At 39.0% G+C, this 13,874-nt stretch overlaps 1 protein-coding gene across 10 annotated transcripts in view; it reads left to right on the top strand.

The window, feature by feature from the left end:
- The window catches only part of SHISAL1 (shisa like 1), a 183,895-nt gene that overhangs the window by 111,245 nt on the left and 58,776 nt on the right, over positions 1 to 13,874 (top strand). Inside the window, exon 1 of one of the 10 annotated variants that reach the window (XM_072357833.1) lies at positions 7,442 to 7,465. The exons of the other annotated variants lie outside the window; for them this stretch is intronic. The gene's annotated coding sequence lies outside the window, so the exon portion shown is untranslated. Of the gene's footprint in view, positions 1 to 7,441; positions 7,466 to 13,874 lie in introns of those variants that run through there. 10 annotated transcript variants of the gene reach the window in all.

Raw genomic sequence — 13,874 nt, 5'->3', positions numbered from 1 at the left:
CAAAAGATTTATGCAGATACCAGGGGTGCAAGTAGTAACAGTGGTGTTAATGATCACCAGAAGCCCAGAAAAAGTGGGATCAGACCTGGCAGCAAGTTGACTGCTGCCTCTGCCTCAGAAAAACCAAACAAAACAATGAATTTTCAAAGACACTGAAAATAAAGCTGTTAGTTGGCTTTTGTAGATTCCCCCATATGAAGTCTTCATGATCTGCATGCCTTACTTAGCCTCAGTTGTAAAGAGCTCATCTTTCTGGGACTGGAAATGTCTGTGGTGTAAGTCTGATTGAGAGAGGATGTCTGTTCTCAAGAGGGAAGCAAAAATCACATGAATGCCAAAACATACGATATGGCAGATAATATCCAGTAGACCTGAGAATCCTCAACCATCTTGAAAATGTAAGAACAGCATAGTGTAACCTTTCTTGCAGTTAATTTGCTTTAAATCTGATTTTATTTTATTTTTTTTTTTTTTACAATGGTGGGAAAAATAAAGGCAAATTAACCCATTAGCAATTTCTACAGTACAGGTCAGATTTCTGCTTTTACTGGTACCCGAGGTGTACACCAAAGTGGAAATGAGGAGTAGGAACACCCCACCCCTGAGAAATCAGTAGCAGCATGCAACACAGATAGTATTCCCCAGGTACACCTCAATATTCCCTATCAACATTGAAAGGCAACAGAGGGGCCACTGAGTACCTCAGGTAACATCACAACTTTTTGATGCTGATGCTGCATCTGAATGCCTATCTTCAGCTGACAATAGCACATTGATGCTTTTATGGCTGGTGTGCTTGATTTCTTGGCTTGCAGGCAATAGGCTCTGAGCACAACAGCCGATGGATCTACCAGGCAGTGCATGGTGGAAGCTTAAGGTGCTGATTTTCTGCGCTCTTTGGAGTTAAGCAGGGAGAGACCTAATGTCTGTGTGCACAGCAGCCCCAGCAGCGGCATCTGTGCTTCTCCCTTTGAGTCTCTTGATTTGTAGGCTGACCTTTTCACAACGTTGAAGCTTAGCAGGCCCACACGATTTTGTCACTTTATGCTGGGATGTCTGATGTTGCAGACAGGGAGTCTGTTCCTGTTATATTTGGAGTCAAGGGCAAAATTCTCACTAATTTCCATAGGAACAAGTTGTGTTCCTAAACATACTTCAGTAGCTAGAAAGAAACTTCCTAATAAAGAACCAGACTATAACATCGCGCATAACAGTGAGCATTGTTTTATGCTTCAAACCCCTGGACAGTAATATGCTTGCAGACCAAGCATTGCAAACAACAAACCTCAGGGCATTCCTGGAAGGACTGTGGAGGATTGCCAGCTCTCAGCCTGTGCTGAGAAACAATTGAGTCTTGATCATGTTACTGATAAAAAAAAAACCTTCACTTATTCTAATGGGCACTATTCAGTCCATTAGAATTCCATTCCTGATACAATCTAGTAGCAGTGAAGTTTGACTCAGCGGCATTACACAAAGGATTCACTCTCTCAAAGAGAAAAGACAGAGGGATTGCTGTTTACCTGGTGAAGGAGAAGGCCCAGCACTGATGGAGGAGACGTTGGGAAGATACCAAGAAAAACGTTGGATTGCGTGCTGTTGTCTGAAGTTGTGATACTTTAGACATATTCCTAAACAATCATCCTTCTCCCCTGCTTGGATATTAGTCTTATTTTCTTATCTATTTTTTTTTTTTTTTTCCCTTTCTTCTCTTAATCTTACTCTTGGTGATTGCCTTGCTGCCATTCCTATGGCTCACTTAACAGAGTAACTTGTTCAGTTACAGGCTGGGAGGAGCTGAAGTGCCTAGAACTCATGGGAGGAAGAGAGTATGTTTTGCAGAACTCTGTAGCTCCATGATTGCTTTTCAGAATCTCTGTATTTCGCTAATTTTGCTGCTAGAGGGCTACTGTTCTGCACAAAGCTATCAAAGTATAAGGAGGTAGTTGCCTGGGTCATATACTCTGCACGTTTGTTTGTGTAACATTCTGAGACACGAAGATGCCAGGACTGATTTTTTTCCATACCGTTTTCAGCTTGTGGTAATTTGATCACCTTTCTTTGTTAAACGTGCTTCATATGGTAATCTCTCATCTTGCACTGATTTGCTTTTTGTGGTGAGAATTTGTGAGTTGGTTTTTTTTGTATTCTTTCCCCACCCAGTATTGAGAGCCAACTTCTGACCATCAATACTTATACTTTAAAATTATGTCACTTTCCCATTACGTCACTTCCCAGACTGTTCATCTTGAATATTCAAAAACATAGGCAAAGTTCTGCAGAGGTAAACTTTTCCAAGGAGATATTATTCTTTTTAGATACTTTATCTTGAGTGGAAAACATAAATTTTCAGTACGCAATAATATCCTAAATACTGTCTTTTCACTACGTGGTTAAGGATGAGTTTTTCTTTCTTTCTGCCTCGTCTTTTCAGTTGTGTGTAGTTTGGATGGAAAGCTATCAAAATAGATTCAATGAGAAGGTATTCACACAAAACATCCCTAAATACTGGAACTGAATACAAAACTGACTGACTGATATACTTCTTTAAAGCTGTAAGAGACAACATAAATCTAAAGGCAGAAGTAGAATTAGCCCACACCATGAGACTTCATGGAAAACTTAAACTATCCAAACTGATGGGAAACTGAATAATTATATCTTTATAGGATATACTTTATTGCTGTGTCATGAAAAATGTGAAGGCCCATTCTTCTAAGTACAATATTTTCCACTGTATCAAGTGTTAAATTCCACTTATAGATATAGTCATATAGGAGCTCTGACAAAAGTAAAGTGCTAGTTGCATCTACGGCTTAGTGGAAATGTTGAGCATTGACATGTTGGGCTAGAACTGAAAAGTCATGAGAGAACTAGGTCTGGGCTCTTCTCCATATTGGAACAATGTTTCCAAAGTAAGTTCAGTATTACCATCCTTGTTATCATTTTTTGATTATGTGGAGATTGAGCAATTCATTGCAATCCTGTTGTAAAATATGGTGACACAGCAGTATTTCCCTGATTAAGACGCTGCTGAATTTTCATGCTTAGAAATACTATTGGCAGGGATTTAGAAAGCTGGATTCTAGCCAGAGAATAAACAATCCGCTGAAGCCAACTATGCAAGGAGATTCTATATACACAAGTCAGAGACTGTTAATTATTGCTTTGCATTGCAAGCTCTCTTCTGTGTTTGGGCAAATCTGTGAATTCCCGTGTGAAGTAACTCAGTAGCTATGCAACAAGGGCAGGGGCATTGGGGCATTAGCCAGTGCAGTACTTATTCGATCACATGGTGACCCATGGTCTTTTCAGGACTTGTGGAAATGGAAAGGATCCTTGAGCTCAGTGCTGTTCTACTTCTTATATGTATGATTTGCAACAGCTCTCAAGTTGTTCTTTTGCTAGAAAAGTGGCAAAGTGTACAAATAATATGCAGTCTGAACCTGTGCTGCAAAGATCAGATTCAGTCACTCTTAGTTATTTCCCGTTCCTATTCTTTTTTATTTTATTTTATTATTATTTTTTTAAGACTCTTTATGCATTCTGCCATTCATCTGTTGACTGTAGAGGTGTATACTTTATGTGAGAAACTGGCCCACATCGTACGTTACTTTTTGGAGCCTCGTAAATAGAACTGTATTTAAAAATTAAAAGCTCATATTGGACGAAAGAAAAAACTCATTTTTTTTTCTCCCCCTCCTTCCCATTCAGAATAGAAGAGCACAGGTGAAGAATTACTAAACAAGGCTCAAACTTTTATTTTTAATTTGAAATAACTGTTTTCAAGACACAGGCCCTAATTTTACATGACTGTGGACAAATTCCTATTTATTTGAATGGAAGCAGAGGCAAGACCCAGGTGTGTGAGGGATGCTACTGTGAAAGCAAAGCCAAATCCCTTCTGAGTCCCCTCTGCAGGAATCAGGATGGAACTACTGGCCAATAATCTAAATATAACAACGTGATACTTGCGAAGAAGGGTACTGATATTAATAATACTTCTTTTGCCTTTCTACTCTTTATAGCTAGCATCTCATGTTTTGGAGTCATTCTCTGCAGGGAACTGTTCAGTCCACTAATTGTCTTTCTTAGACTCTATCCTCTCTCATAATGACATATTCATAGCAGGGGAAGTTTTTATCCAACTTTAGTGTCTTAAGCCCGAAGGCCAGAGTCTGAAGCTTTGTTTCTTCTTTTCCACAGAATCTATTATATTCAAGAGAAATTAATATATCAACACACACTCATATAGGTGTATGTGCATAGCTTTCACTTAAATGAATCTGCATAATATATGTTCCCTTTGTACTTTTGTAATTGTTTTAATCAGTGATAATGCAAGAGGTGGAACAAGTTTACTGCTTATGGCAAATTTTATCCAGATTTTGAAACAGTTATTATGACTTTTTCCAACTCCACTTAACTTCTCCCTACATCTTCTGACTTCAGGCTACAGTGGAAGATTAATAGTAGCTTGAACACAGATCCAAATGACTGATTACTGGTAGGAACAAAATTTATTGCTTTACCTTTTGAGTGTAAGTAACAGCTTTCTAAACTTCCTGTGGCGGTGGAACTGAAATATGGAATAAACATATTCACAATAGTTTAAAACATTTAATAAATTGTTTTTCTTGCCTTCTGTTCTTCTCTGAAATGTGAAATTTAAGCCAGTAGTACAATCTAATCACTGGTATTTATAGTCCAGCCTTAAAACATCAAGTAAGAGCTCTAAAAATACACACATGCATTTCAGATGTGCTCTGTACTGCACCTGTCTCACAGTAAGCCTTAGTGAAGACTCTTGGTGCTAGGTGCTTTTTTAAGGAAAGATGAGAGGAGCAATACTTTCAATGCATTCAACACCTTTCTTAATCAGGCTTTGTTTATAGTGTTGTCTGTTTTGGTAATGAGACCTTCAAAGCAAGCATTGTTTTTGCAACTTTCTGCATAATAGTTATATTTACCTACAACAAGCAATTAAAGGCATGTATAACAAATAATACAGATGAAGCTGTAGTGATACTACTTAACAGACCAAGCTGAGCACTCTCTTCCTTTCTTCCTCCTGCCTTCTCAATCGTGTCTCTCTCTTTAGATGGGTTTTGGCAGGCATATAGTGGAGAGCTATATGGGACGTTTGTCTTTTTTTTTTTCTTTTTTAATAAATTATCATAATCAAGACTGTGTTCTGTAGCATACTGATGTCATGGTGCACAGTTATACAATTGCACAGTTACAGGTAAACAGCAGTTAAACAGATGTTTTGTATGAAAGACTATCATGATAGAAAGATAAGAGTTTGTTTTAAGGAAGTAAACTGTGCATAGCATTTTCTTGGAAACAAAGTTGAGTCATGGTCCTTAAGAAAGTTTGTAATTTGAATTCTATACCCTTAATGGCAATACTTGCTATAGAATCACTTTGTCACACAAGTCCAAATAAAGTGTTCTTACTATGAAATATATGTAAGGAATAGGAAACATTACTTCTCAGAAAGGGTAGTCAGGCACTGGAATGCACTGCCCAGGGAGGTGGTGGAGTCACCAACCATGGGAGTGTTCAAGAAACATTTGGATGTTGTGTTGAGGGATATGATTTAGCTGAGAAGTATTGGTTGGACTGGCTGATCTTCTAGGTCTTTTCCAACCTTGGTGATAATTCTGTGATTCTGTAAAAGAATAATTTTATAGATACCAACTGGGTCATATGGCGGCATTGTCTTGTATGTAATTTGTGTATCCATGCTGAATACAACCTATCAGTACAAAGATTTTGCTCCTTTTGGGAGGAGGCTAGTGGGCCTGGAAGAGGAAGTTGCTTGAATTAAATTACCTAGCTATTAGTAGCAAAGCAGAACCAAAGAAGTAAGCCATCTGTTGCACAGCTTGTTACTGGTAATAAATGTAATGATACAGCAAATTCAGAGCCTGGATTTTGAAGCACTGAGTGATGATGGATGTAACTGATATTCAGTGGGATGGTAGAGACTTAGACCTTCCTGTACCTGTGAAAGGGATCCAGACGTTGCATCAAGACTAAACTTGTCAGTGTTTTAAAACACATAAGTTACTTCAATATTGCTGAGGTGCTTTGTTCTATCAGGACAGTGAAGGATCTCTGAAAATGCAGTGTTATAAATAGCTGTGGATCTACCCCATTAGAAGGCTGGAATAATGTCTAAAGAACATGCTTTTGTAAGCTAGAGGTGATAAAGTCTCACAATCAACAAATAAATGAAAATGCAATAGAAAGCAGAACTCTCAAAGCACACAGGTAATCAGCAAGACAAAAGTAAGAAGTATATGTGCTGAGATTTAGATTGTGAGTCGAGACAATGGGAAGATTCTAATTCCAGTCTCCTTATGATAACAAACGGGATCTGCTGCTGAAGCAATTTAAGCACAAGCACAATTCTTGCCTTTTTTTTTTTTTTTCCTGAAGACATTATTCTTCAGAAGCTAACAACTTAGTAGTATGCAGACTAATCACTTCAATCTGCTGAAGTTTTTATCTGCTGTATACCCTGTGCAAGGTTATGCAGAATTGAGTTAAAAAGATAGTCGTTTTCTATACGTAATGATAAATGCATGTTAATACAGGAACTTTGTCCTTTTTCAGGCATCGATTTTCAAGATGTAAAAGTCCATTTGAAAAGTTCTCTTGTGTGCTCTGACCCTTAGTTGTGGCTTCATTGAATACTGTGGTATGAGAAGTTTCAAAGGTGGGTTAACTCTTCAGTAAGACACAATGGAGAGTAGGTTCTAAGTATCAACTGGTGACATCTTTTTTCCTGACTTTCTGATCTTGAGCCTTTGACAGTTTGTATTTGCCCACAAGCAGCCTGGAGTTACTTCTAGATATACACTGTCCCAGATATATACTCTCCCAGCTCCAGGCCAATTTCATCCACAGGTACTTTCTGCATTAGGGATCATAGCTTGGAGTTTAATAGCTGCTGATGGATGCTTTTATCCATGAAATGTGTTTGTTTTTAGAATCTAAGTAGGCTGTTGTCATCAACAAATCCAGTTAAGCTGTATGTTATGTGGGGGGAAAAAAACAACGCACCTCTTCTTGTTTATTTTTGAACTGCTGCCTGACAACACTGTTTGGCTTGCAGTTCTTGGTATCATGAGAAGTGATGCACAACTGTTGCTTATTCAGCTTATCCATGCCACTCATATAGACCTTTGAGTTCCCTTTACAACTGAATCTTCCTTGTTCGTTTAATTGCTTGAAAATATTTTACCTTTTACTATCCTTATTCTCTTCTGTTCCCTTTCCACAGTGCTATGTTGTGACTCTGTGCAATTTTTATTGCACAGATGACAGTTTCAGAGATGGAAGTGGTACTTGAAGTTTGTTGCTACACAGCGTTTTGGTCAGTAGAAGGAATTAGACACCCCTAGTGCTGGGAGAAGAGACCTTCAAAATGATTTAGAGACTGCGTGCTATTCAGGTTAGTTTAAAATTTAGACTGAAGTATTCAGCAACATTTTTATTTATTTATTTATTTTTGCCTCAGTCTTCACGAGCAACTGCTCTACAGTCCTCAAGCAGATTATTTGGAAGGTGGGATCTGGGAAAGCATTGCCCATCCCACTGTAAGTGAAAACAACCACTTGAGGAACCTGAAAATCCATGGATCCTGATGAGATGCATCCCAGAGTCCTGAGGGAATTGGCTGATGCAGTTGCCTGTTCACTCTCTACAATATTTGAAATCTCATGGTGGTCAGGCAAAGCCCCTTGCGACTGGGGAAAAGTCAATGTTACACTCACTTTTAAGAGAAGTAGAAGGGATAACACAGGGAACTACTGATCTGTTAGCCTCACCTCAGTGCTGTGGAAGATCATGGAGCAGATCCTCCTGGAAGCTATGGTAAGGTATATGGAAGAGAGGGGAGGTCCAGAGAAGGGCAACTAAGCTGGAGCACAGGCATTATGAGGAGCTGCTGAGGGATCTGGAATTGTTCACTCTGGAGGACAAGAGGCTCAGGGGAGGCCTTATTGCTCTCTATAACTACATGAAGGGAGGTTGTAGTGAGCTGGGAGTTGACCTCTTCTGTCCTGTGGCTTGTGATAGGACTGTCAGGAATGGCCTCGATTTGCACCATGGGAGATTCAGGTTGGATGTTAGGAAATACTACTTCTCTGAAAGAGTGGTCAGGCACTGAAATGCCTGCCAGAGAGGTGGTGGAGTTGCCAACCCTGGAGGTGTTCAAAGAATATTTAGATGTTGTGATGACTATTGGTGATAGGTGAACAGTTGGACTGGATGATCTTTAAGGTCTTTTCCAACCTTGGTGATTCTATGAGGTGGTGTGGAATAACCAGCATGACTTCATCAGGAGAAGGTCCTACCTGACCAAACTAGTGGCTTTTTATGATGGTGTAACTGCATCAGTGAACAAGGAAAGAGCCTCTGGTGCCATCTATCTGGATGTGAGAAAAGGCCTTTGACATGAGCTCCTATAACATCCTTCTCTCCACACTGGAAAGATACAGACTTGATGGGTGAGATGTTCAGTGGACAAGGGGCAGGTAGTGAGATCATACCTAGAGAGTGGTGGTCGATTACTCGGTGTCTAAATGGAGATCGGTGATGAGTGGTGTCCCTCATGTGTTATTACCAAGACTAGTACTCTTTCACATCATCAGTGACATCAACAAGTGGGATCAAGTGCACATCCAGCAAGTTTGCGGATGATGCTCTGGGGTGCAGTCAACACACCAAGGGACAGAATACCACACTCTAGCAGTGGGCCCAGGCGAACCTGATGAAGTTCAATTGTGCACAAGTGCAAGATCTTGCAGCTGGGTCATGGCAACACCCACTATTAGTACAAGCTGGGGGATGTAAGAATGCTGAAAAAGACATGGGAGTACTGGTGGATGGCAAGCTGGACATGAGCCAGCAGTGTGCACTTGCAGCCCAGAAAGCCAACCGTATCCTAGACTGCATCAAAAGAATTGTGACCAGCAGGTTGGGGGAAGTGATCCTGCCCCTCTACACTGTGCTGGTGAGGCCTCACCTGGAATACTGCATCCAAATGTGGAGTCCTCGGTACAAGAGAGACGTGAACCTGTTGGGTTGTGATGAGGGGAGGCCCACAAAAATGATCCAAGGGATGGGACATCTCTCCTACAAGGACAAGCTAAGAGAGCTGGAGCTGTTCAGGATGAAGAAGGAAAGGGTCCGTGGGACCTGATAATGGTCTTTCAATACCTAAATGGGGGCTATAAGAAGGAAGGGAACAGACTTTTGCAGGATCTACTGTCATAGGACAAGGGGAGATAGTTTCAGACTGAAAGAGAAGAGATTTCATTTGAGGATTAGGAGAAAATTTTCTTCAGTAGGGGTGCTGAGGCATCGGAAAAGGTTTCTCAGAGATGTGGTGGAAGCCCTGTCCTTGGAGAAGTTCAAGGTCAGACTGAATGGGGCCCTGAGTGACCTGACCTAGCTGTAGATGTCCCTGTTCATTGCAGGGGAGTTGGATGAGATGAGCCTGAAAGGTCCCTTCCTATTCAGAAGATTCTATGATACTATGCCTCTGTGTGTGGTACTCGGCCTTCTCATGTAAAAGAATCTCAAGATGTGTCTCCTCACAAAATGAAGGAATTCTCTAAGGCTGTCAAATCAAATCCTCAACTCAAGTTTTTCCCATTTGGGAAACAAGCAGTATCATCAGATATTTAGGGGTTTTCCCTCCTCCAGTCTTTACTTTTCCAAAGGGTAATGATGACTCATGCTCTACTGAAGGTAAAATTCTGTAACTGCAAAAAATAATCTCGTTTGGTGTCTGTTTACACAAAATGTACCTAGTCAAAATGCTGAAGGGGTCTACTGATCAGTTAGTCTTTACGACAGTTTATTTCAAAGACACAGGACAGTATCAGTTCAGATCAGATTTCAAAGAAAATGCAGTCCTTTCTGCAGTACTCTTTTGTCTGTTGTGGCATCCTCATGGTCATACTCAACGTTTTGAGGTACCTTAATTTCCAAGTATATTAATGGGATTTCTATTTTTAGGTGACGTATTTTCTTGCTTTGATTTTATCTCTTAATTATAGTTTTTTCCAGTGCTGTTCAGACTCACTAATCATACTCCTTTTTTAATTTTTCTTTTGGATTGAGGCATCAGCATTGTGAGCATTAACCTTTTATATAATGAAAATATCTATGATTTTCTGTTAATCTACAGAATATAGGAGGTAGGTACCAAGAAGGCATAAATACCTTCTGTTTCTCTAAGAGCTTTAAGCATAACCTTGTTTTGCCTAGGGCATAAGAAATACTTGGAGTCATTGGTCTCTCCACTTCTTTTTCAGTGTATTTGATTGGTTCTTCTGAGGCAGTACCTTAAGTTCTACGTTCTTTTATACTACAAATGCATTTATTCTTTTCTTTTGAATCTTTTAATCCAGTAGCCAAATGACAAAAGGCTTCTTTTGAAGTCTGTCTTAAGGCATAGATTGTAGAGTGCTTGATCTTTTTGAGTTCTCTTCTGTCCTTTCCTTTGTCATGACAACAATGTCTTTCGATCTTTCATTAGCACTTTTAGATACACATGAATTGTCTGTCTAGTGAGCAGCATGATAAAAATGATGGATAATTCTTCCTCTGTCTTATTGTTCTCAGTTGTATCTTTCTCAGTTTATCTAGTTAAGTATTTTATTCTGTTTTTTCCCGACATGTAAAAAAGTTCGCTTGAACCTCAACTTCTTTTTGTGAGGACTTTAGAGCTTTGATGGTTAGTCAAATCATGATAACTTTTACATGTGTTCCAAATGCGGTGGTTATAAGTGGTCTATCTGACTTCAGCCCAACACTTTTGTTTATCATCTGCTTAAACTTTGTCTGTAACTCTTAGAATACTTGTGAATTATTTGTTGACAGGATTGTGCAACTTCTGGTGCTTTGAATTCTCTTGGTAAATTATGTGATTCCATCATACTGAATCTTCATAAGGCAAGAAGCTATCTTGCCATCAGTTCACCATAGGTTCATAGGCAGCTTTCTGTATCAGATTTCTTTTGCTTTTAGTAGTTTCGGTTCTCTGCAAGTTGTATAGTGTCTGTCCACCATATGTTTAACTTTGTTTCACTTGACAAATCCTCATCTACTTGCGAATGGTCAAGCTTTCATCTTCCTGTGGTTGTTCTTAGCTTCCTATTGTAGTTACAGCCAAGACATCAGCCTTGTCAGTACAGTATTCCTCATTTATCTCCAAGGATGCTACATAGCTTCCTGCATCTGCTGAACTGGGATAAAATGTTTAAAAGGCAATTAACTGCTTTCAGAATAAATAAGATTTTCTAAAGCCAACATACCCTTGCTGGTGCTCAGTTCTAGCAGGTAGGATGTGATTTGTTAAACTGGATGTATTAATGCACAGTGGAGTTTTCTCCATCCACCATCATGGAGCAGAGTCAACAGCATGTTCCGTTTTTTTCACTTATTTGGGTCTTTTGTTATATTCTTTTTTGTTTCTCAGAATACCATTACATAGTTGATTTTTATAATATAAGCTGGGAGCCCAGCATTCTTTCCAACAAATTGCACCAGGCATGGTAAGTGGACCTAGATATGGGAAACAAGAGCAATGATCACATTGATAGGCCAGTAGACAGCTTCACACAGTGTAAGCTTACTCACAGGACTTATTTCTAGTATGCCTCTCTTCTTATTAACTAATACCAGATAAATATTCAGTCCATCATTTTGACAAAGTTGGAGAAGTAAAGTGGGACACCTAGGGCATGGAAAATCCAGGGCCTTCACAGGTACATGCAGCTAATAAATGATCTAGCCAGATAATCTTATAAATGATATTTTATTTATTGTTTTTAAGTGTCGTAATTTCTGTGGGGCTGATCATGGTTGTCAACCATCACATTCTTTGGAGATAGGAAACTGGGGAAATGGGACGTGTCTGTGAAGATCATGCAAAGGTGCCTGTTGTGTGGTACTGATTAGATGTTTGCCAAAACAAAACAGACATTAGAAGAGTTACTTGCATCTCAGATACTGGATAACAAAACTCTGACAGTGCTTTGAAAGCACAAGTGATTCAACTTATAACATTTGCTCAATAGTTATTACTGTGGAAATACAAAACACTGCTCTTGTTATCTTCATTTAAGTCTTTCGGCTGCACTGATTTTTACAAGAATTGGAACAGACTTTGAATTTTATTCCTGCATAACTGGTCATAGTTTCAAATTGTATTTAGGGCAGAATACCCTTTTAACCATTACAGTATTCAAAAATAGTTTGTCTGTACCTCATAAATGACTTATCAGTAGTGAATAAGTGCCAACACTTTTTATTAAGTACATTTCCCTTGCTTTCATTACTTAAAAACAGATACTTCTTCAGTAGGAAACTTTTTTCTTGCCTCATGAGCAGCACCATTTTCACTTCTGTATCATGTTGCTAAGAAGCTTTCTCACTCATGGGAGCATCTTGTCACTCCTCGTTTTTATTAATATCCCACCTCATATTACTGGTGGGTTATTTTTTTTTTTTACCCCATTGCATATGTACCATATTCCAGTACTGTTATTAGGTGACACTGCTAAAAAACAATAAGAAGGTTTTTGGAATAGATTTTAAAACATTTTTTGTGGGTTTGAAAACAAACTTTGCTTTGTCACATCTAGCAGCTTGACAGTGTATTATATTGTCTTAGTTTGTGCAGATCCAAAAGATCAAGCTAGTAAGCGAACATGTCTTCCTGAGCTCACCAAAATTTAAAGTTTTATGACACCGAATATGTAATATATGTTTTGGTGATGTAAATCATCGCTTTGCTGCTCATTCAAGCTTTAAATGCTATGTCCTAAGTGACTACTGTTTCTACGAACCCGTCCTGCTTCCTTGTCAGAAAGTAGAAAAAGCCTGGGTAACAGGAGAAGTTACTCTGATGGAGTGTGGTTTACCAAAAAAACAAGGCCTCTTTATAACATTCAGGATAGTGTGTCATGCTTTGCAGATTATAGAGTACAGCAGCAGTAGAGTGGGCACCTGCACAGTATTATTGGTGCGGGTGTAGCATTGCTGAAAAAGGATCCTAGCATTATGGCTTGTTTAAGAAAATGGTAATTGTTGCCTTGTTTAAGAAAAACAGGTAACTGATTTTTGAATCACTTCAGCACAAACAGCTGAGGACAAACAATAAAGCAGAAAAGCCTGAAATGCCATTTCCATTGCGTTGTGAAGCATGTGTAACAATAAACTTTCAGAGGCAAGCTTTCCGTGATTAAATTAAAATCAAGAACATTGCCAAATCTTTGGCATCCATTTCTGCTCCCATCTGCTGCTTGCATTAAGTATTCTGACTTTCTCCAACACAGAATCCTTCTCCATGACCAAAAGAACCAGCGTAACAGTGACTTTGCAGAATCCAAAGGGTTAAATTTGAGCTACTACATGCAGGTGGGGGCTTTGTTGTTGTTAAGGCAGTATTAATATATACATCAGATTCTAAAACCCTTTACAAATACTGTGGGGAGTGGGAAAGAACATTAATATCCAGGAAAAATCTCTGACACTTAAGATGAATGCCTGAAAATATGTTGTCCCTAGATCCTACAAGAATCTTTTGAGTAATGGGGTGATAGAGAATCACTTTATAGCATGCACCTTTTTTCTAGATGTAAAATTTCCTAGCATCTGAATAAAAGATATGCTGCCTGCATTAGTGGCACAAGCATTTTATTTGTTTATTTTTTATTAAACTTATTCATAAAAGGAGAGATATTTTAAAAGGTGCAAGACCATTGAGAGATGTAGGATCCTTTATTTTTTTCAATCTGGCTCTCGCTTTCTCAGGAAGCCTGATAAACCAGACTTCATCAATGCTT

The sequence above is a fragment of the Excalfactoria chinensis genome, chromosome 1 (assembly GCF_039878825.1).
Source record: "Excalfactoria chinensis isolate bCotChi1 chromosome 1, bCotChi1.hap2, whole genome shotgun sequence".
Classification (NCBI taxonomy): domain Eukaryota; kingdom Metazoa; phylum Chordata; class Aves; order Galliformes; family Phasianidae; genus Excalfactoria; species Excalfactoria chinensis.
Note: the sequence above shows the minus strand (reverse complement) of the source record. Positions and strands in the feature narration are given on the sequence as shown.